General features: G+C 39.9%; 1 protein-coding gene and 1 long non-coding RNA gene across 7 annotated transcripts in view; one reads left to right on the plus strand and one right to left on the minus strand.

Moving 5' to 3' along the window:
* The window catches only part of LOC103385135 (uncharacterized), a 213,158-nt gene that overhangs the window by 34,341 nt on the left and 156,813 nt on the right, over positions 1-22,004 (minus strand). For 4 of the 5 annotated variants that reach the window (XR_003050834.1, XR_003050832.1, XR_001760637.2 and 1 more), the window contains 2 exons: positions 20,505-20,606; positions 131-2,356 (listed from right to left, as the gene is read on the minus strand). This is a non-coding gene — a long non-coding RNA (uncharacterized LOC103385135). Of the gene's footprint in view, positions 1-130; positions 2,357-20,504; positions 20,607-22,004 lie in introns of those variants that run through there. The other variant, XR_003050833.1, reaches the window with a different exon arrangement.
* LOC103385136 (protein FAM19A2-like) overlaps positions 1-22,004 on the plus strand; it is a 38,121-nt gene that overhangs the window by 2,016 nt on the left and 14,101 nt on the right. The window lies entirely within an intron of this gene.

Genomic DNA, 22,004 nt, shown 5'->3' on the forward strand with positions numbered 1-22,004 from the left:
TATATAATATATTTTTATATATATATATATAAATATATATATATATATATATTTATCGTAAGAATTGCTTCCATAATAGAAGACAATGGAAACACTGATGTCTCTGATTGGACGAGGGAAAGATGTTCGATTATCATTGTGACACGTATTAAAATGATCAGACTTATCTCCAAGTATCTTTGCGCTGCATATACAGTACTGCACATGAATATTAACCATTGATCAGAGAACTTATCTCCAAGGACCTCAGTGGATTTCTGCAGGATTCATTCTACACAAACTGCAAAAAGCAATGCTTTGTAGACACTAAATAAACTGGACCGTCTGACCTGATTACAGTCCACACATCTGTCCCTTATTTAAAAATGTCTGGCTCTTGATGAGGCGCAGAATACGACACCAAAGACTGCAGGCTGCTCAGCAGATCAAGTCAGCGAAAACCTACTAGCGTAGCGTTCAAACTCGCCTCTGCACCAATTTTATCCTGATGCCACAGCGGTGTTCGTTTCAAATATTAGTTAACGTAGTTAAAAATAGAACAAAGTTTATGAGTGGGAACAATAAAAGTATTTGTTGGCACCGAGGACTCTGATTTGAATCAGCCACTGGACATGGAGCCAGTGGAGCTGTCATTGGATTACACTCAGATATTTCAGCTCTTGTGTTCATCCATATCATGTCATAAGACTTGGATAAAATCAATTTGATATTGATTAATGAAAACCGAGCTCCAAGTGTTGATTGCAGTGGCCCTAAATGGCACTTGGTGCAGTGCACTCCTCCTTTGATGCTGGCCTTGGGTTTCACCACGGATCAGAGACCTTTGTTGGGGTTGGAAAACCAGGCGAGCTTGTGTTCTATACTCACGACCCTTTGGCCTTGTTTTCCAATACTGCTTTGACAGACTTGTTGAGCAAGGTCTACAGTAGGAGGCAGCGGTATTTCAAAACACATTTACTGAATAAAAAGAAGTCATTTGTAATTACATAAACAAATGAAAAGAAGATGAAAAGTTTGACCTTGGAAGATATTGTGTTTGGACTGAGTGTATCTGACAGGCAGCGATGTCTTCAAAATGTGAAGCGAGATGGTGACACGCAGCAGGTGCCCTCACACTGAACCCTCAACCCTCGGTTTCCATTGATATTTTTCCGCCTCTTACGTCACTGGAAACATTTATAATGCTGACAGTGCACTTTACCGTATTAACGGTTGACTGAAGGGGAAAAGGACTGAAGTGAATAGATGTTTTTTTAGGTGTCTTTGAAAGAACAAAGCACTTCAGCCATCGTTGTTTGAAGACTGAGAACATTCAGCTCAGTGCTGTGCACTTTTGCAGACTCAGGAGATTGAAAATGTAGCTTCATGTGTATTTACAGCTATGTTTACGTGTAAGATCGACTGCAGGCCTGTGTGGCTGTCAGGAATTATCAGCTTGTCTTACTGAGAGATTCTTGAAAAGGCAAGGGCAAACATTTTCATAAATGGAATGGATGGTGTACAGATGAGAGAGGGAGAGGGAGAGAGAGAGGGAGAGAGAGAGCTCTCTTGTTGTAGTATATCTCCAGACATACAGTTAATTGCTGAGCTCTGCACAAAGCAGTGGCAACATTAAAACAGATCTGGTGAGGAGCAGATGATAGACAAGACAAGATTCACAACTTAAATGTTTCCGTCAGTAAACGTCCGCTGCAGTTATCTCATAATATGAAGAAAATGGAAAGTGAAACCGTAATGTCAATTAACGGACATAAGACAGAAAGTGCTATATTAATAGTCAAAATAGTCTCTCAAAATTGAGTCTTGTGTAGAAGATGAAAAAAGGACGAAAGGAGAGGAAAGGGAAAAGTTTATATCCAGTTGATGGACCTGTTGTTATGTATTTATACTGTATGAATATTCTAGAAGGACAGGATTAAATCAAGCAGACCACAGATACAGCCGCTCTTCAGTATTTTGGAGATAAAGTTGAGGGAGGTTTGAGATGGTTTAGCTGTGCACTAAAAGACTGAGCCAAGATATATTGAACGTGGGAGGTTGGAAATTGAGCTTGGAAGGCGGTCAAGGTTGGCATCATGTTTAAAGTGAATATATGCAAACGAAATATGAAGGAGAAACAACGGTGCTGCTGTAAAGAGAGTCCACTCCCAGGTCTGTGGCCAACAGTCAGAGCCAATAAATGTAAGTACCTGTTTAGCATGAGACACGGACTGACATTGATGGGTCCCATGGAAGAGAGTGCATGTGTGTGTGTATGTGTGTACATGTGTACTGACCATGTGCCCCTGTTAATGGTTCATTGATTGCGGAGTAAGTTGTAATCAGGGAGTCACAGCATTATCTGGTTGCAGGTTGTCTGAGTGGGAAAAAAACAGTGGAGTAATCAGATAATTACTGAATACAATCCCTTAGGTCACTTCAAGGTCGACGCTCCAGACACATTCAACACCCATAGTACTGAACACACACACACACACGCTGTTTTAATTATATAACCAACTATTTTTCACACTTTAAGTTCTCTCCAAAAAAAATGTCATTTTTATGTAGAACATAAAATATTGTGTTCATTATGAAGAATTTATTAAGGTTTTGGGTCTTCAGCCCAACAAAATAGGCTGGTGTTGAACACTTTGCAACACTTTTAAATAAATATATTTACAGAAGTACAGATGAGTCATCGTAGTTCTTTGTTGAACCATCGTTGCGCTTTCAAGCTCATGCTCAGTAAACACGACATATTTACAAAACAAAAACACACTTCTAAGAAAATGTTTGAACTATGATCCACATACTGTCTGCTGACTAGACAACCGCGGCCAAGGTTTGAAGTGAAGGATGCAACAAAAGAGCCCTCTCATAATGTGAGCGTGTGACTGTGAGTCAGTTAGCACGACTCCCTCGCTGCCGTTCACCCTCTGTCCTACAGACATCGTCTCAGGTCGGAGCGGACCAACCTGCTTTCACTTCGCTGCCGTCGGCTCTCCATCTGTTTTAGCTTTCAACCAACTGTTGTTTTTTCTTCTTTTCTTCCTACATTCACATGCTCTGCACACCATTTGCAAACTGTGGGAAAATTACAGGCTTTAAACCCAGTCTGAAACATCAACTCCGACAATGAGGAGAATCTTGTTTGCGAGGAAAACATAAGCCTTGGCAGTATCTTTAGCTGTTTTGCCAATCGTCTTGAAAACAGCTTTCCTCTGATTCTCCAAGTTAAGCTGAACAGCGATTACGCTGATCGCTCCACCACACACTGTTGATTCTTTGATTTTCGGTCTATCGGCTGCAATCTCGATACACTGCCGCTGATTAGAAGCAACTAAAACCGTAACCCTGCTCTGAAGGTGCTGGTGATGTTAGTGTTAGTGGATTCACAGACAAAGATATCCGTGGATGTTAAGATGCATGCACTAAACTGCTCTCACACAAGCTCAGAGGGAGATGTGCATTTGGTCAAGCACGCAGTTAGGCCTGCAGCACACGTGCATGTGCACGCACACACCGTACATGCACGCACTCTCAAAGAGCCTTTCTAATGTAATGTGTGGAGACAGGCTGTCTGCCCTCCTTAAAGGCAGCTCCACACTGAAACTGCACTCCACCCTGCGTGTACACAGGCGCTCCATATGGCTTGTGAAAAATTCAAGCTGGAAATTACAAATGTGACATTTTTTTTTCGTGTGAGAAATAAACAGCATTCCACGCCACTTTAAAATCCCAGATGAATCGACTGGGAGCAGGTGTTCAGGGTGGTGTGTGAGGGAGAGAAGAAGCCGGCAGGAATGAAACAACCAGTTGACCAAAAAGACTTTATAACAGAGGCCGGTGGTGTCCACAGGTACTACCATATAAACAATAGTACATACTGTATACAGTAGGCAGTGTTGGCAGTTAAACTAAAACAAAAAAACCCAACCAATCCAGTCTTTCCGTTGTTTTTTCAGCAGCAAAGTTGGTCAGAATATTAATACAAATACAACGCAACATGAACCCGTTCCTAACTAAACACGACCGTGTGTGTCTTGCTTTGTAATTATGAACCAACCGACCAAATTAACTTCAAAATATCTGAGAGAAAAATGTTATGAACAACATGAATAAGAATACAAAAATATACATGGAATTAGTTATAATATAATTATATATATAAAAGTGAAAAGGTAGCAGGAGTTAAAAAAAGAATATTATATTAAACCCATGATGTGTCGGCTTAGTTAACTCAACAACACCACAGATACAGTATGACAACATCACACATTGGTTCAGGCTGTGAGCTCTAAAACAGATCATAATTATCATTTAATTATATATTGTTCATCATTGTGAAAGTTGCATTGAATGAAGAGCCTCTGGCTTTAACCCTCCCCCTCTCCTCCCCCTCTCCCCCTCTCCTTTTCCCTCACTCTTCTTCAATCTGTGCTGTTGACAAATTTCTAGGGAGCCGCATTAGCATAAAACCACCTTCACCAATCACTGTGTCCTTGGTAACGCACATGTTTAAACCATGATATATTTAGTTATTAAGGTGCCAGGTGTGTATCTGATAAGTGGCAGCAGACACTCTGGCCTTTTATAGTCAACCACAGGATCATATTATCTAACATCTATCACTGTCACTGTTGTGCATACATAACCTTTCCAGTCCAGACGTGTCTTTCTGCTATGACTGATCCCATAACCCTGTATCAACAGCAGGAGGGTGTCTCTCTATGTACAAAAGGAATACTGGATCGGGTTTCTGCTGAGGAAGAGTCATTCACAGAAGGACATGAAATTTAACAAATGATTGGTAAAATTACAATAATAATAACTTTGTTGGCTTCCAGTGTACTTTTAAAATTCCGTCACTTCTAAATCAACCCAGTCATCTGAGTTTCAATGTTGGCCTCCCCTAGAACAGGGGTGTCAAACTCGTTTTCACCGGGGGCCACCTCATCAATACAGTTCCCCTTGAAAGACCGGTTGTAACTGGAAGACTGTATAGCTTAGGGGTCCCCAACCCCCGGTCCGCGGACCAGTACCAGTCCATAGTTCATTTGGTACTGGGCCGACCAGTTCTTAGAACAAAAAAGGTTGTAATACCTGTTTCAAAATGGCTTGGCGTGCCGCAATTTGGCCCCGGGCCTTGAATTTGACACGTATGCAATAGAATGACACAGAGTACTGATGTTTGTGTTTCAAACACCCGGTCATAATAAGGTCTGAGTTTTTCTCTCTCTCTGATAAAGATAAATGAACAATTGTAATACTCACTTAGCAGTATATTCCCTAAAAGACAGAATCATAGAACCAATACTAATTGTATATCAACTCTAAAGACCGGAATTCATACAAAGTTTCTCTGTAATGTGGACATCACCTTTTTTTTAATCGCTTGTTGAAAAATCTATTTTGTTAACCAATCACGGGGAAGCAGTGCCAGTGTTTTAGGCACATTTAGGAAAAACCTGCTGAAGATCAAACTAAGCATCAGGAAAATAAAAAATATAAAAAATATATCATTTATTTCTGTTGCTGCCAGACACTTTGGTTTGTTTATTTCAACAGCTGTTGTTCCACAAGAAAATTCAACCTAACATTTGGTCCACTGATCCTAAAAAAAACTACATAGTGAGGAGGTGGAACAAGAGATGATGATGATGGTTGGTATTTTTATACTTTTTTATAAATATTATTAATTATTATAAATGTAAATTACCCTATGTGCCTAATGAAGTATGAATCTATCTGGGCTGTAACACAGCAGCTGTCTGGTAATTATCAACTTTGACTATGTTTAGAAGTAACACATGTTAGTGTCACACATTTCATCACAGCTTCCAGATGTAACTGACATGTTAAAAAAACAACAACCTAAAAACAACATCACATGTATGGAAATGTAAAGTCAGGTATCTGTGACACTATGTTCAAAGTGAATATTTTACACCAAGGAACAAAACCAGTGTGCCGTCCACCAGGCAAATACCTCTGGAGGACAAATTGGAAATTGAATCATAAACTATAAAGAGCCAAGGTTGAGTTCAGCTGCTGTAGAAAAGAAGAACGAGATGGAGGTGGAGAGGCGAGAAGAAAGAAGTGCTACATTAAATAAAAGTTCACTCTTTCTCTTCTGACCCTGCAGAAGTTCCTGCTGTGCTGTCTGATTGACATTTCCTGGTTTCATAGCTGTGAAATAAAGTAAAAGTTGGAGGAAAAAATGAATCAGTGGCCACAAATGGAATGCATTTGTATGAATATAGAGCAGGAAGAGCCAGACTTGGAAAATCATTACAGGGTTAGATTGATGGATGGAATGAATTTACTGTGTGCTGTTAAGAACAGAAAGTCATTACACTTAACAATAACATCTCTAACATCTCTGGTATTTTTTTTGTGTGTCAGATTATTAATCTAATAATCTGTACTACTGTTGCCACCACAGGTCTGTCTTAGTCCAAGGTGTCAAAAGGTTTTGTTAAAGATAACCACAGTGATGTACCAGGTTGGGTCAATGCAGGGTTGGCTGATGAGCTAACAGGTAACGATTAACACTAATGAATGCATGAGAGAACCCCGCTGAGGTAATCTCACCGTGCAGGCAGAGGAAACTCTCCATTTACACCAATTAGTGAAAGCAGATACTCAGTGAATGTGGGACCCTGACATACAGCGTAAATGTGTGTGTCGTTTATTTTAACCTTGAGAATCATGATATTCCACCTGCACTAAAACAGGAACCAACGAAGGAAGTAATTCTGTGGTTATATTTGGCAAAAGTGATTTATCCTCATTGTATTTAATTCACTGTAATTGTGATTAAAATGAATAATGACTAATCGATTAAACCCCAGCTGCCCAGACTTTTAAAAGTACAAATGTTGAGATTCTAGTGCCCTCACCTAGTATCATGGATACTGAAGGTACGCGATAATGAATTAATAAATGTTTCTGCAATTGATTATTATTTATTCAAGTTAGAAATAGTGTTCATTGCTGTGTAATAAAAGAAAAACTTGGTGGGATGCATTTGGCCCCCGGGCCTTGAGTTTGACACATGTGATCTAAGGATTGGGAAAGGAAACCAAAACTCCTAGGTAGAAAAATGCTTTTATTTAAAGAATTAAGAATTAACATATTAAAACTTGACTCCCTGAACCGTACTAAATCATTTCCTTTCCGGCACTCTTCAGCCTCTTCCTGCTCTCTCTCCCCTGGGCCCATTTGCCCCTGTTTCCTTTGTCTCTGGTTCTCTGTATTGGACTTATGATTCACAGTTCTCTGGCTATTCTGCAAATAACCAGATGTTTTAAAAAGAGACAAACAGCAGGAAGTTATATTTTATGCCACACTGATGCTTAATCAGACATTAGGGAGGAATCCCTTTGAGTTCCTCCGTTATGTAACCACAGTCCTTCGATGGTGTTTAAGACCAGCACCAACAGAACATTTATCACCAGCAGTCTCTTAAGTAACGTGTTCCCCTGAGTTGTCTGTCCTCTCTCTGCTGGGTTTGTGGAGTAGCCTTTATCCTGAGATTTCCCCGTAGAGCTAGCATGCTGGAATCAATGTGAATAATGAACGCGACACACACTCATCCTGTACGGAGGCTTCACATGTGCCGCTGCCTTTGTGTGCCGTGAAGTGGCCGTGTGCACCTTGAAAGCCACTTATACGTGTCTAAACAGAGAAATCACATTTGGTGGCTTCTCTTATCCTGGGTCACACAAGTCACGTCAGATTACAGCACGTGTTTGATTCATGACCGTCCCTGGTTTTTACACCAGTGGACTTTCTCCACATTGTCAGCCTCAAGACTGGACTAATGTTAAATAATAACAATAACAATAATACAAGATACTTAATTATTATTATTTTTTAGCTTACAAGCCAAATCATCTTAGAGCTAATATTAATATGTTAACATTATGAACAATCAATAACTAATTCAATTACTTGTCCATTAATTGTAAAATATTCATTATATTGTGTTTAACCTCCAATGTTTTCCTATTACAATTAGACATAGTTCGTAGATCATATTTCACTCATTCCACATCATAAACAACTAAAACACACAATGAACAATAGGGTCTTTAATTATTCAAATACTGACCTTTTGTTCAAGTGAGATTTAGCCTCAAACCACCGTTTATTCAGCAATCATCCAGAAACAGCAAAGACCAAGTGACTACTGTGTCACAAAATGACCAAAACTCAACTTTAACTACACTGATATACTGCCTGGAGTACTGCAATAATAAATGGTAACGCATGTATGTTTACCTTATTTGTTAGCTACCTGATCTCAACCACAGCTAGCTAGTGCTAGTAAGACAGCGCTAGTGCCTGGAAAGTGGCGGCTGTAGCACGATGTCAAAAATGTCTAGAAATGTTGTACTAACAGTAAACGGTCTGGGATTTCCTAAACTAGAAATGCTCCAAATAAAATGGTCCACATTAAAGAAGGACTTCATCTAAAACTGTTGAACAACTGAGCATTCGCTTTTGTGCTTTTATTTATGGCTTCATTTAAAAAATGGGAGAGAGATGGAGAGAGAGAGAGAGAGAGAGAGAGAGAGAGAGTCTACAGGGAACCAACTCAAGTCTTAATGAGGAAGACCTCATTTCAGAGTCTATGGTTAGCAATAAATTAGCTTCTGATAAGGTTTTGAATATGGTTTTAGGTTAGCTCAAAAAACGACCGTGTGTGTGTGTGTGTGTGTGTGTGTGTGTGTAGGTGTCTTTTGGCACAGGAAAAAACATCTTTAGTATTCGTAACAGCAGCTCCACAACCATGTGCTGATGGATGGGATGCTCTTCACTTTACTGATGTACTGTGATCAATGCTGATGCAAGGAAATACACTATTGAAGAGAGAGATAGAGATAGAGAGAAAGAGAGAGAGAGAGAGAGAGAGAGAGAGAGAGAGAAAGAGAGAGGACGTTGGGAGGATGGATTTCCCTTTCGTATTCTTCCTCTTCCTCCATCCTCCTCTCCCTCACTCACTTTCTTCCTGTCATTTCACATCAACCTCTCACTCTGAGGGTTCCTGCTCTCTCTCTCTCTCTCTCTCTCACTCTCTCTCACTCCTGCCAGTATCTGCATATGCTGCACTCCTACCAACATCATGGCCTGAGCTGCTACGACACTGTTTCCATGCTGAGCATATGCTGCACACGGCAACATTCAGCAGATTACCACATGATAGTTGGAGTACAGTAAGTTGTGTGTGAAAGGGATGTGGACACAAAAAATGCACAAACACGGTGTTGGTCTCTACATGTTCGTCTCATGTTGCTCAAATGTAGTTAACAGACTTTTGTTTTTAGGACTTTTCCCGTGCAAGTTAAACAGCAGAAATACAACTTTACAACTCCTCGGTGTCTGGTCTGGTCTGATCGTCTTCGTGAATACTCTGTGGGCTGCATGTTTTACGCCTGTTATAGCTTAGGTTAATAGAATTATTTGTATATTATTTCCTAATCAATAAGCCGGGATGTCCTCGGAGGTAATCAGCTTCCTCTTGCGTGCCGTTTGAATACTCGTGTGATTTTTTTAAATTTTATTTTTAATGTATTTCTGCCGAACGGATCTCTAGGCCGAAAGTACAGCAATCAGTGCAACAATCAATGCATGAGTGCTTGAGATAGTCAATGAAGTACACCTGAGATTACCTCATTAGCTCGTAGCACATCGGTCATTAAACTGTAAATGCATTGATTTCAGTGCGATGTGGGCTGAGACACGTGTCACCCAGGAAGGTAATTATGATTGGTGTTTACCTTTCTACCCACATGATCCTGTCATTTCATCACCGTCTGATCTTCACATCAACGCTGATGTTATTGACATTTTATTTAGCTCCTCTCTCCGCCGACAGATGTTCACTATAATTATCCAGCAGTGAGAAAATATAATGTTTAACGCACCTGGTTCTCGACAGTTCAGTCGACCATGTGACAGGTTCATACTAAGTAATCACAAATAATCAGAAGATACTTTTCAGCTCAGTGTTTACTTTCTGTTACCTTTAGCCTTAGGTGTTATGCAATTTGAAAACTTTAAAATATTTAGTTTGCACAAAGATCAGATGTGACTTTGGAAATTCCACTCAAATTTACTGAGTAACTGTAAGAAAAGAAATAAATGTTTGTTTTTTGTTTGGAGGATGTTTGTTTTAACCACCTCTTCGTTCACACTGATGAAGAAGATACTGAAAGCTGAAGAGTGAATAAATAAATGAATAAATCGCAGTTTGTTTAAATCTCCAAACCAAAACCCACTGTTCGTACCTGGTCTAAAGTAGAGGAAATAATCGAGTAAAAACCTGAGGTCATCAGTCATGTGAAAGGCACTGATAGATCGCCAGGTCTGTGACTTTGATTGTTTCTCTACTTGAATGAGTTGAGAGAGAGCGTGGGTGTTGATGATTCTGCTCTGTAAAACACATCGTCATCGGCGTAAAAACAACTCAGGGTAAAAAATGTTTTCTAAGAATCTTTTCGAGTGAACTTGCGTCTCAGTGGCTAATGATATAACCTCTGTTTATACCACCGGCGTCGCATTCATTTTTCAGTAAGTGTTTTCATTTCAAAGTTTTTCAGTTTTTAAAAGGAAATAAATTGCTAAATTATATATATTTTCATTTTATTTTTGGTCCCAAATAAACAGACTTAAACTCCAGCTGATCCTGCTGTGCACTAATAGCTCAACTCAGGCGGTTCTTCAGTTTCCTTTCCACAGATTCCCAGCAGAGATTAATCATCCCTCTAAAACAAACTCTTCTCTCTTTTCACCGCATTTACAGTCAGAACAGGCTGCGTCTATTCCTCTCCTTCAGATTCCTCGCTCTCTTTCTCTCTCTCTCTCTCTCCCTCCCTCCCTCCCTCTCTCTCTTCTCTTTTTTTCACCTCTGGCTCTGTTACCAGTGTGTTTCAGACCAGACCTGGATTTCCCTTTCATTTGGTGGTGATGGATGGAATGAATGAAGGAGGATGGCAAGAAGGGAAGATGATTGGACGGATGAATGTCACGGCAGAAAATGCTGACACAAATTTTAAGTAAAGAAGAGATTCGCTCGGCTCAACAATCACCACGCTCGGAAGATTCCGGCTGATATTTGATAGTGAATGAACTGCAAATGAGTTCATCCTCAGTGAGGAAGTTATGAAGCAGTAAAGTTCTGATGGTACCGGGTTTCACTGTCAGTTTGATGGAGATTTGGTTCTAAATTATAGAGAAAATAATTTGGTCTTAACCCTAACGTTCAGGGATTTCCTCTTGAACAAAAGGCCTCAGACTAAGACGTTGTTTATCTAAATGCTTTAGTAATGGGTCTTCCTTTAACTGATTTAAAAAAATACAAGATTTTCAAGCTACATCAATACCACTGTGGTGGCTTCAACTTCAGGTCAGAGGTCCAGCTTTGGTCAGACCGGCCTCACCAAACACAGTACGGTGAATTCCTTATTAATAATTCCATCATTTGGATTAGTGACAAATAAAAACACGTGTGAAACAGAAATATACAGCCATTTGTTTGTTTTTCATATTGATAAATGTTGATTTCTACTGATTAATCATGTTTAATCAAGATAAATTAGGAACAATTAATCATGATTACTCACTAAGTCACTAAGCTTTTTCGGTACCGACGCCTTGATTCTTCTACAATCACATCCATAAGTCACTAAATCTTCATCTGCCACCAGACACAATTCCGAGGGATTTCTTGATCTGTATCTAACCGTTTCATCGCAGCACCAGATTTTTTCTCTCTCTCTTTCCATTCGTTTCAAATTATCTCCCGCAAAAGTGCATTTTTCAGATTTTTATCTCAAAATGTCCAATTCCAGCGTAAAGCTTTTCTGTAAACGCCGTCTATGCATCAATGCAGCAAATCCACTATGAAATAACATTGAGAGCATTGGTTATGCAGCGCTGGTTTTTGCCACCAGATGCAAAATGCAAAACAAGGGAAACACACCGTGTATTTCTGTTGTTGTTCATCACAGTGGAATGAAGCCAAACGGTCGCTGCAGCACAGTCAATATCTATGTGACGGTCACACCAAGAAATATTCACACACAAATGTGTTACCTTAACAAATTGTGGCTGATTTAGTTTGTTTTATATTGAATATAATTTGTGTCCATACACAGATTTCTCCAGACATGTTTTATTTGCTTCAGCCCTGATATTGAGTCTCTAACACTGTCATTATTAGTTATTATTTTATATTTATTTTCCGTAGAGAACCAGCAGATGTCCATGGGTTTGTGTTTGCAAACCTTTAGCTCAAAACATAATTTTCACTGATAACAATTCTCACTGTTGGACGTCGTCCTGTGAGCTGAACAACTGAGAAAGTGAACTACTTGTCATTGTGACCAACCAAATGTGACCTCTGCTGTTAACCCATCAGCAAAGTGAGCAGTGGGCAGCGTGCCCACCTCAGAGCACCTCAGTGGTAACTTGGAAGCTGGTGGACTCGAACCTGAAGCCTTCCTGACCCAACTCCACTTCCTTAACCACTAAGCCACCACTTCCCATCAGGATTAATCAAGGTTTTAAATAAAATTCTGACTTCATTGTGAGTATGAAGAATACGAAGCAGCTGAGTGTGAACTGGTTTGTTGTGGTGTAACATATGGGACGGTCCAGTCCTCCACAGGGTGTAAACAGGGTGAGAAGACATCAGTTTTCTTGATCTGTGAAACAACACCTCTACAACCCAGTGACACAGATAGAAACAGTTACACACACACACACACACACACACACACACTGTCTCTCTGACTCGCTCTCACACTCACACACACACACACAAACTGCAACCTGTTCAAGTGAAACACACAGCGCTGGAGAACCAGACCATCATATTCCCATGACGGGGAGAGAATTCAGAGAGAATGAAATCCTCATCAACGCAACTGCAGTTCAATGGATCTCTCCACTCTGTGCTGAGTGACAAAGCAAAAAACCGCTCTCTAGACAGAACCTCATCATCGCGCTTGTGTCTTTTACACAGGTACAGAACAACGGGGCGGATCGGGGGGGCAGAGAAACCACGGGGGAGAGAGAGGGAGAGAAAAAAGAAAAGAGATGAAGAAAAAGAACAGACAGGAGAAATACAAAGGGACTGACATGGCTCTGAGCACACCCCCCCCCCACTCCCACTCCCACTCACACCCCCACAATGAAGCACACCAGGAGTTGCTGCAGATGGAGCACAAAGGTGCTCCTGTGCTCTGGGTGGGTTTCCTAGCTTCAAAAGAAAACGAGTTAAAAGGTAAAAGTGGATGACAAAGGAGGTGTGGACAGTTCTCAGAGGCTTTCATCAATCACCTGTGGTCGGCAGTTAGGCTGCTTTAAAGAAACAGGAAGTCTTCGGCCACGGTGACGCCGAGCTTTAATAGATGAGTGGTGACGCTTTGTTAATACATCTGAGCAGATTAACAATTTATACCCAATTCACCACGCTAATATAACGCCTGCAGCACAGATTAGTACAAATAGTCTGCCGGCTGCAGCCGCGCCGAGGCTACTAATACATCAGGAAGCACCATGTGTCACCAGGCCCCCGCCTCGTCGCATGTGTTAATGTGTTGTATGATGCAGCAGGGCGGGGGTGTAGGTGGTGTTGTTGGAGGTGTGTGTGTGTGTGTGTGTGGGGGGGGTTAATCTCCTTGTCCTTGTGTCATATTAGAAATAGATGGAGATCAGTGATGGAAAATCAGATTATGGAAGTTTGGCCAAATGAGACCAGGGGGAAATGAGTCCAGAGCTCCATATGTGGATGGATGACCGGTCACTGGTTAGGTGAGGAGAGTTACAGCAGTTCATCGTCAGCTTGTCACGTCCTCATTGACTATTGATTGGGTGTTGTTTTGTTAAGCTGAATGAGAGCCAGTGGCATCACAGAGCTAAGGAGCGGAAGGAAATGAATTCAGAAAAAAATGTTATGAGTATTTGATGAGGTCAGGGCTGTTTGTCTTTTGGTGCTGGTTGACTTGGTGTATCCAGATGGGTGGTTTGGTTGGATTATCTGACAAGGTTTATAACAAACCCTTAAGTAGGTTCCTGAAACGGAAAAAAGTCCTTCTTCACAACATTAGTGCTTTCCTTTTTGCATATTTTAAAAAATCTATATATAAAAGTATTTTTCCTGATTATTATTATTCCTGGTTTTAATGGTAACCGTGACAAAGGGCATTAAAGAGACAACATTTCATCAAATGTAAACAAATGAAAAACTATGCCTCGAGTCCTGCATTAATCTGTCTCTAAGATCATATATGTGAAATATGCTGTGACTCCCTTTCTCTGGGTGATAATTTTCTTGGCAAGCACTCAGGTAGAATTTTAATTTGCCTTGTGTTTATAAACTGTAACAAATGGTGCCATCTCAGAGACCAGTGAAATCTAATTATTAACACAAATGCACTGACGAACAGTGTACTTGGTACCGATGGGTGAAACACGCACACACATGCATCCACAGACAAAGATTGTGATATAATTAACTTGATAAAATAATTTACATTTCAATAGACAGCCTTTGCATGTAGAACAGCTGGGAGGGAAACAACAATAACACTGTGTATGTCCGATACATGGCGCCTCCTATGGGTACATGTGGTTAGCTGAGATGTATTATTAGTGTTGCTTTTTATTCTGGCCAAAATGGCACGGTCACTGTTTTGCTAACTTGTTGTATTTGTCCACTCGGCTGACGGACGACTGACCGCCTGGAGACATGAAGTACTTCAGGACATTATTTATTTCATTACTTTTTTTAACCTTTCTGACCCGCTCACAGCTAAAAACACGTTTAAAAATAAGTTTTTAAAACTGAGATTTTTATTAACAATTATATAAAAAAGTTTTGTTTATGACAATGTTTTTTATATGACTTTTTGCCTGCAACAATATTCATTTAAGAAATAATAATAATAATAATAATACTAATAATAATAATAATAATAATAATAATAACAATAATAATAATTATTGTTATTATTATTATTATTATATATATTATATAAGCTAATATATATATGTTATATAAGCTAAACTTAAACCTTTTATACATGTAAGACGTTCTGTACTGAGAACCCTGTGTGAAATCAGTAACAAATATCAGTGGTAATCTATGATGGTTGAACAACGCTCAACCTGAGTGTCTGCCAGCTCCTGTTACTGCTCTGCCTACAAGGTCTCTTGACGTTAAAAGTATTTTTTTTCTTTCCTTTATTAAATGGCCAACCTGAACTTTACTGCTCAGAAACTGTCACCGTGTCGTTTGAAGATTAGAGAATTAATCTATGCCGTACACGCTCCACGACACCGACACTGTGACAACAGCTGCCTTTGCCTCCACATTGAGCTCTGGCAGCTCTGTTGGCTCAACATAAGTCAGGGATGTATCGAATGATGAGCTAATTCATTCAAATCAAAGCTGCTTACACAACACACACAAGTAAAAATGATTATCTACCTTCCTGTGGGCGTACACACACACATCCGCAGCAGTATTTGTCTGTGGTCTCATATGCCGACACACAAAAACAAAAACAAGCAGAAAAATCAGAATGAAGTTTTAAGAAAATTCTAAAAGCCCATCACACTGCTATGATTCAAACATGGATGTTTGGTAAACGCTGCTGTTTCCAAAAACACTTTTCTGGACCTCAGCAGGGCCTCATGAAGCTGACAGAAGGTGAGCACCATCGCTCACGGTCATTTGAGCGTTTAGTGTTGAAGTTGATTTCAGAGCATCAGAGGATACATGTATGTGGTTCAGTAAATCCAAAATGGTTACATGTGTAGTACCTCAATGAGCCACATGACACCTGACTAACAGGGTTAGAGGACAAATGGTCTCAGAATGAAAATATCATGAGCAGAGAAGAGAATTTGAACAAATGCAGTCACCCCAGCCTCAAAAAAGTTCAAAATGGAAAATGACATTTTTCATTTTATGCGACTCAGCAGGGATTACCTCATTTGATCCCAATTTCTACACATTAGTCATTTCTTACTGTGAAATGGACTAAAAAATATATGTATATGTGTGAGTACTGTAATTGTGTCAATGTGTGTGAGACACACACACAGACCCACACACACACTATCTGGTGATTTAAGGCACTCTGCCCATCTGTTTGTCTCTAAGTAGCACATCATCCTCCCTAAATGGGGTTAACAGCCACTGCTGTGTTAAGAGAAAAGGAGGAGACAAGTGGTCCTGCCATTAAATGGGATGGGGGTGGGTTTCTTTAGAAAAGAAGAGAGGGAGAGAGACACAGGTGAGAGGGGAGGACACATAATAGATAGTGTAAAAATGCTCTGATTTATAGTCTGTGATTGAAGATAATGGTTTGGCCACCCTGCTGAGTCTGCCGTGCTACGAGCTACGAGCTACAAGAGAGCATGAATACAAAATTGTGCAACTGCTGTGGTTTAGACTGATTAGGAAAGTAGGGGTCATTTAAGAAGTAGTGATATGAGCTAGATGAGGAGGAGGAGGAGAAGAAGAAGAAGGAGGAAGAGGAGAAGGAGGAGGGGGAAGAGGATGAGGGGAAAATCTGGTAAAAAGGGAGGAGAGTGAAAATAGAGAGGATATATAGAAGTGTGAACGTGAGACGGGTGACATTAACGAGGCAGCAGTGATTAAACAGAGAGAGGTTTAGTCTTGATGATGTCAGAATTCATCTTCACACACTCTCTGGTACCGACTGTTAGGAAGTACTTGTTGTTTGTCTTTTATCTTTGTGATTACATATACATTTTAATGAAGTCGCGCAGAGGCAAATGCACAACCAGAGAGAATAAATCCTTGGTAAAAATGTGCTCCGTCCTGTGTGTGTGTGTGGGGCGGTGCGTGTGTGTGTTTTCTCCATCTGTTCATATCCTGCTGTGAGAAATGTGTAATTCACCTGGTTATTTATCAGAGTTTATTAGCGTCTACAGCTCCCTGCCTGATTCACTATCTGGCATTTAATCAAAGCAGCAGTTTTAATATCATTTTTATATCATTAAACCTGTTTTTGTAGGTTCTTAGTCATGCAGGTCAGTTTTATCTGAGGCAGTGGAAGTCATTTAGACTGGTCTGGATTTTAGAAGTCTCTAGTCACTTTTGCTTCTTAAATCTGTTTTTTATATGTTAATTTAATAACTGAGAATTTACTTAAGGAAAAAGCTGAGAATTGTGTTCAGAATTGTGTGTCACTGTGGGTTTTTTTCAAACCACACCCATTTAATGCGCAGTGGCAACGTTGACTGGACATATCAAATATATCTTTAATAAACAGAAAACTGACGATTTATAAAAAGTCATTTTACCAAAATAAAAAAACAGCAAAAACAGCAGGGGGCAGTGAGGAGGTCGTAGCCTTATTTGTTTGTTAAGATATTAGCATGCAAGCTAATGTGTTCTCCTAGTTTTTATGGAAGGGCAAACAAAAAAAACAGCAGCTAAAGAAAAGCAGATGACATGAGGTTCTAGGAGATTCACAGAATGATACGGTGGAATTTGGAAGAAAAACAATAACAAAAGCCCAGATACACTGTACATTTACAGTACGGTAACACCTGGAGGAATCTGAGCGTGGGTTTGAGAAGTTTCCGACACTCTTAATGTCTTGGAAATTCCAAGGTGTCAAAATTTTTATGAAAACTTAATTTTTCATGGAAAATGTGACAGCCTTACCCCGGAATAAACTTCAGTCTAAACGTCATGTGCGGTCGAAAATAAAAATGTATCACGGCAATTAGTATTGAGAAATTAGACGTCTTCATGAAGAGTTCACTGACTTTATCCAATAAAGGTGAATTCATGGTATTTTTCAGGTAATAAAACAAAATGTTGATTGAACAGTGAGATAATTAATAAGAAGCGTTGGCCCTGATGACAACCACGGTCTACACTCTGACCAGGAATAGCATCAGTTATGATAATCAGACATGTCAGGTCTGTTGGCCTCAGTGTTACTTGTCTTAGGTTCTGGTGTCTGAGCAGCTGATGTTAAGACCATTACGCTGCCACTACCACTGCCAGGTGGCGGCGGCGGCAGCAGCAGCAGCAGCAGCAGCAGCGGTTTCAAGGTTGTCAAATTAACTTTTCAGTGAACCAGCTTTAACAGGCAGCGATTCCGCCGCAAATTACGGTGGGCACAAAATGGAGCGAGGCGGTGGGCTGTAGATAAAGCAGATCTACCGATCAAACCAGACCAAAATGGTCCGTCAAACACACTGACACACCGCTCCGTCCCATATGTGTCTAACCATGTGTTGTGTGCGCAGGAAATTTACTGCAACCTATTAACATTAATACGTGTAATCAAGCCTTAATGAGCTCCTACATTCCTCGGGTAAAAGTCTCACCCCTGCCTCCTCATTACTCCTCTGCTCCTGCTCAGCAGTGCACTGCTGCTGTTAGTAATGCTGAGTCAATTACTACGGCAGGTGTGAACCTAAAAATGGGCCAAGACGTGTGTGTGTGTGTGTGTGTTTGAATTTCTGCGGGGGCTGGGATTTGGTTCTCTGTCCGTTGATTTCCGGAGCAGAATATCTGTCAAATGTGCTGCTAATAAAAGATAGTCAAGTTCAAAATGAAAACAGGGCAAAGGGCAAATAACCAAAAGAAAAGGTCACCGTCTATATCATGTAAAAAATCAAACACACAAAACCACAATATCTAGAGGCAGCAGCTAGAATCTGTACAACTGATGATTTGAAATGCAAACAGGAGGTCAATGCAGTGTGTAGACCAGTGATTCTAAACCATAGGGGTGGGGTCCAAAAGTGGGCCGTCGGCGCCACTCAAAGGGAAGTGTTACACCTGTGGACCACATGATTAGCTTAGATTATCAACTGAAGAATCTAGAGATCAGTTACAATGCAGCTTTTGACCACATGGTGGTGGTAATGCTTTAAAAAGCTCCAATATACAGAGAAGAAGACTGCCTTCTCCTCTACGATAGCTGTGACAAAAAGTATAGAGAGGTTTTTAGGATGACAAAATGAAGACAGACGTGGTGTAGACTCCTCCCAAAAACCTGAATTTTTGTTGGTATAATTCCGACTTCATCAAATCTAAGGCTTCAAGGTCAAACTGCTTAAGAACCCCTGCTGTTGACTAACCACAGGTGTACGACCTCATTGGTCCAGTCAGCTCCGTCTTGTCGTCTAATGCCTTCAGTAACAGCACTTACACAACGAAGCTCATTTAGCTTTCTGCTGCCTTAGCGTTTTGGTGGTAAATGATAGCAGTCCAGCTGTTTCTTATTAATAAAGAAAACCGTAGATGAGCAGTGGAGCTGCCTGGTGCGGTGAGGGAGATCAGAATGTCACGTTCAGAGGCAGATCCTCCAGAGAAGGACAACACAGTCAGTCTACAGACTCCCCTTTAAACGACACAACCAAACGTTCATCATCATCTGCTGACATGAAACCAACAAACTCATCACTGGAATACAACGGTGTGCACAAACTCTTGTCACTGCAGCCTGAGCTAATGTTGACGACTGAGGTTTAGTCTGATCTTTTACACCACATTCATATCTGTGTGTTTTTTTATCATCAATCATGTCAGCAGAACTCTATTCTATTCTGTATTAAACTTTTATCAGTACTCACCATTTATTGGGCTTTTTGGAAGAAAATATCATCAATAATGAACGTGTTTTAAAAAAAGAGTGCAGTTCAAACGTCACTCGTCATCATTTCCATGTACAGTGTTCTGGCAGCAGCAGGGATGTGTGGAGTGAGTCTACAGTCACACAGCATCGCCTCCTCCACTGTCATTTTACAGCAACAAAGGTCTTTATGGTCAATGAGGTGGAGCCGACGCTGTAGAGTCGCTCCTCTCTGCTCAGATAACTCTAAGGTTTCCCCCTGTTTTCACAGCCAAACAACACGGTGTCACCCTCTTATTTTTTCTCTAATGGACAAAGAAGGAATTTCAAATTTCACCTCAGGTGAAAACACACAGCACACAGTACAGTATGTGTTCTGCAGGATCATGCAGGTTCTCCAACATGTTTCTACAATGAATATATGAGCTCTGTTAAATAATAATTCTGCTTCAATATTTTCCAAAACTAAATAATGCAGTTCATATAGATATTTTCCAAAACTAAATAATGCAGTTAATATATATATATATTTATCTCTAGTGAAGATCCAGACTTGGCCACATCTTTAGCATCAGAGAGAAATAAGGAGGAAAGAAAAAAAAAATCAATGCATGTTCCCTCTCCCCAGAGACGGAGAATATGGCAGAGTAAACCTTCATTTGTTTTGTGTACCAACCTGATCATGTGGTACACACTTCAGTAAAGGTCACACACCAACCCAAGTGGACACGGACTCAGTGGGACTCATATCAACATGTGTGTGTGTGTCAACAGAAAAGATCAAGGGGTCGCCGAGGGTGACCCCTCTGGAGACTATAAATATCCACTACTAATTTCACATCATTCCAGCCAGTAAATACAACCCCGTGTTTGTCTTACCGTTTGACCCTGAGGCAGGTCCTGGAGGAAGAGGAGGTGGAGGAGGAAGAGGAGGTGGTGCTGGACGAGGCTCCAAAATGGATGTTTTCTTTACTTTATTTTCTGGAAAATAAGAACAACACAAATAAATAGAGTTCACTCAAAATAAGAATTCATTTTAGTTTGACATTGACATTTTTTTAATGGCTGGCACTGAGTCAAAAAGTTCTAAGACAGATGTAATAATTAGAAAATGCCTGTTAGACTTAACCCCTTGAATTCTCCTCTTGTAAGTCGCTTTGGATAAAAGCATGAATGTAAATGGAAGTGTATTCATCACATCTTTGTTTGATCTGGTTTTTCAACCCTAAAACACAGAACATCTAAAAGGAACTTGCTTTTAGTCTTTAAGCCCAGCAAAGAAGCTGAGACGTGTGTGAATTCTACAATGAAGGAATTCTCTGATGAAAACACAACAGTAAACTGTTTCAAGACTGAGACGGTGGATACACAGAGAAACTAACGTCTTTATCTATCTTTTTGTTTCAATTTGTCTCAGAACTTTTTGACTCATCCTTGTGAATTAATGCAGGATTTGTAGAGTTACAGTCGGCAGGAGACAACCGGAAGTCTGGTAAGAGCGACTCCTGTTATATAATAATAATGATACTATATATATATGTATATTATACTCAAAGTACTATATATATTATTTTTAATAAAACCACAATCACTTCATTATAGATGGGCCCACACTTTGATCCACAATCAGGAGGTGACCAGGAAGCAAAGTAGATGAAGAACATCATAACACTTCCTTGAAATTACTTAAATCACAGTAACATTCGTTGATTGTTTTCATTGGCGTCCATGTTTTTCAAAATGTGTGTAAATATGTGTGTATGTAAATAATGTATGTATGTATTTTTTTCTATATATATAACACAATACTTTTTTTTGCCTACATTCATATTGCCTTGTTTCTTACATTGAAATTAAAAGAGGGCTCATTTAAAATGTGTATTAAAATATATAACTGTTATTCCAAGTCCGTAATAAAATCTAAATGCCCTAAAATATATAACCGGGTGTATGATTTGAACCTTTTTTTTTTACTTTTTTAAAAATCACAAAAAACATTCACCGTAGTGCTTTTCAATACAAACTCTTTATTTGAAGTCCAAACTTTTCCAACTTTGCCAGCACAATAAACTGCAGTAAAAACGGTACTCACTGGCGTTCACAAAGTGAGACGGTGCATTTTAATGGCGTTAAAGTCACGTCCTGATAAACTGTCGATGTACTGTTATGGTGGCGATATAAATTACGATTTTAAAGCTGCATATCCCGAAAGCACCTGCTTACAACTTGTTGCTACACAGTTGAAAAAACGTCAGGGTTCATTGCGGTGGAGTTTGCAATGCAAAGTATATGCTTTTACAGTTTGGACGTTTTCTTCACATGTTATATGTTATAATACTATATTTCAATCTACAAATCAATTAACACGTCGAGGCTTTA

The sequence above is a fragment of the Cynoglossus semilaevis genome, chromosome 10, assembly GCF_000523025.1.
Source record: "Cynoglossus semilaevis isolate Cse_v1.0 chromosome 10, Cse_v1.0, whole genome shotgun sequence".
Classification (NCBI taxonomy): Eukaryota; Metazoa; Chordata; class Actinopteri; order Pleuronectiformes; family Cynoglossidae; genus Cynoglossus; species Cynoglossus semilaevis.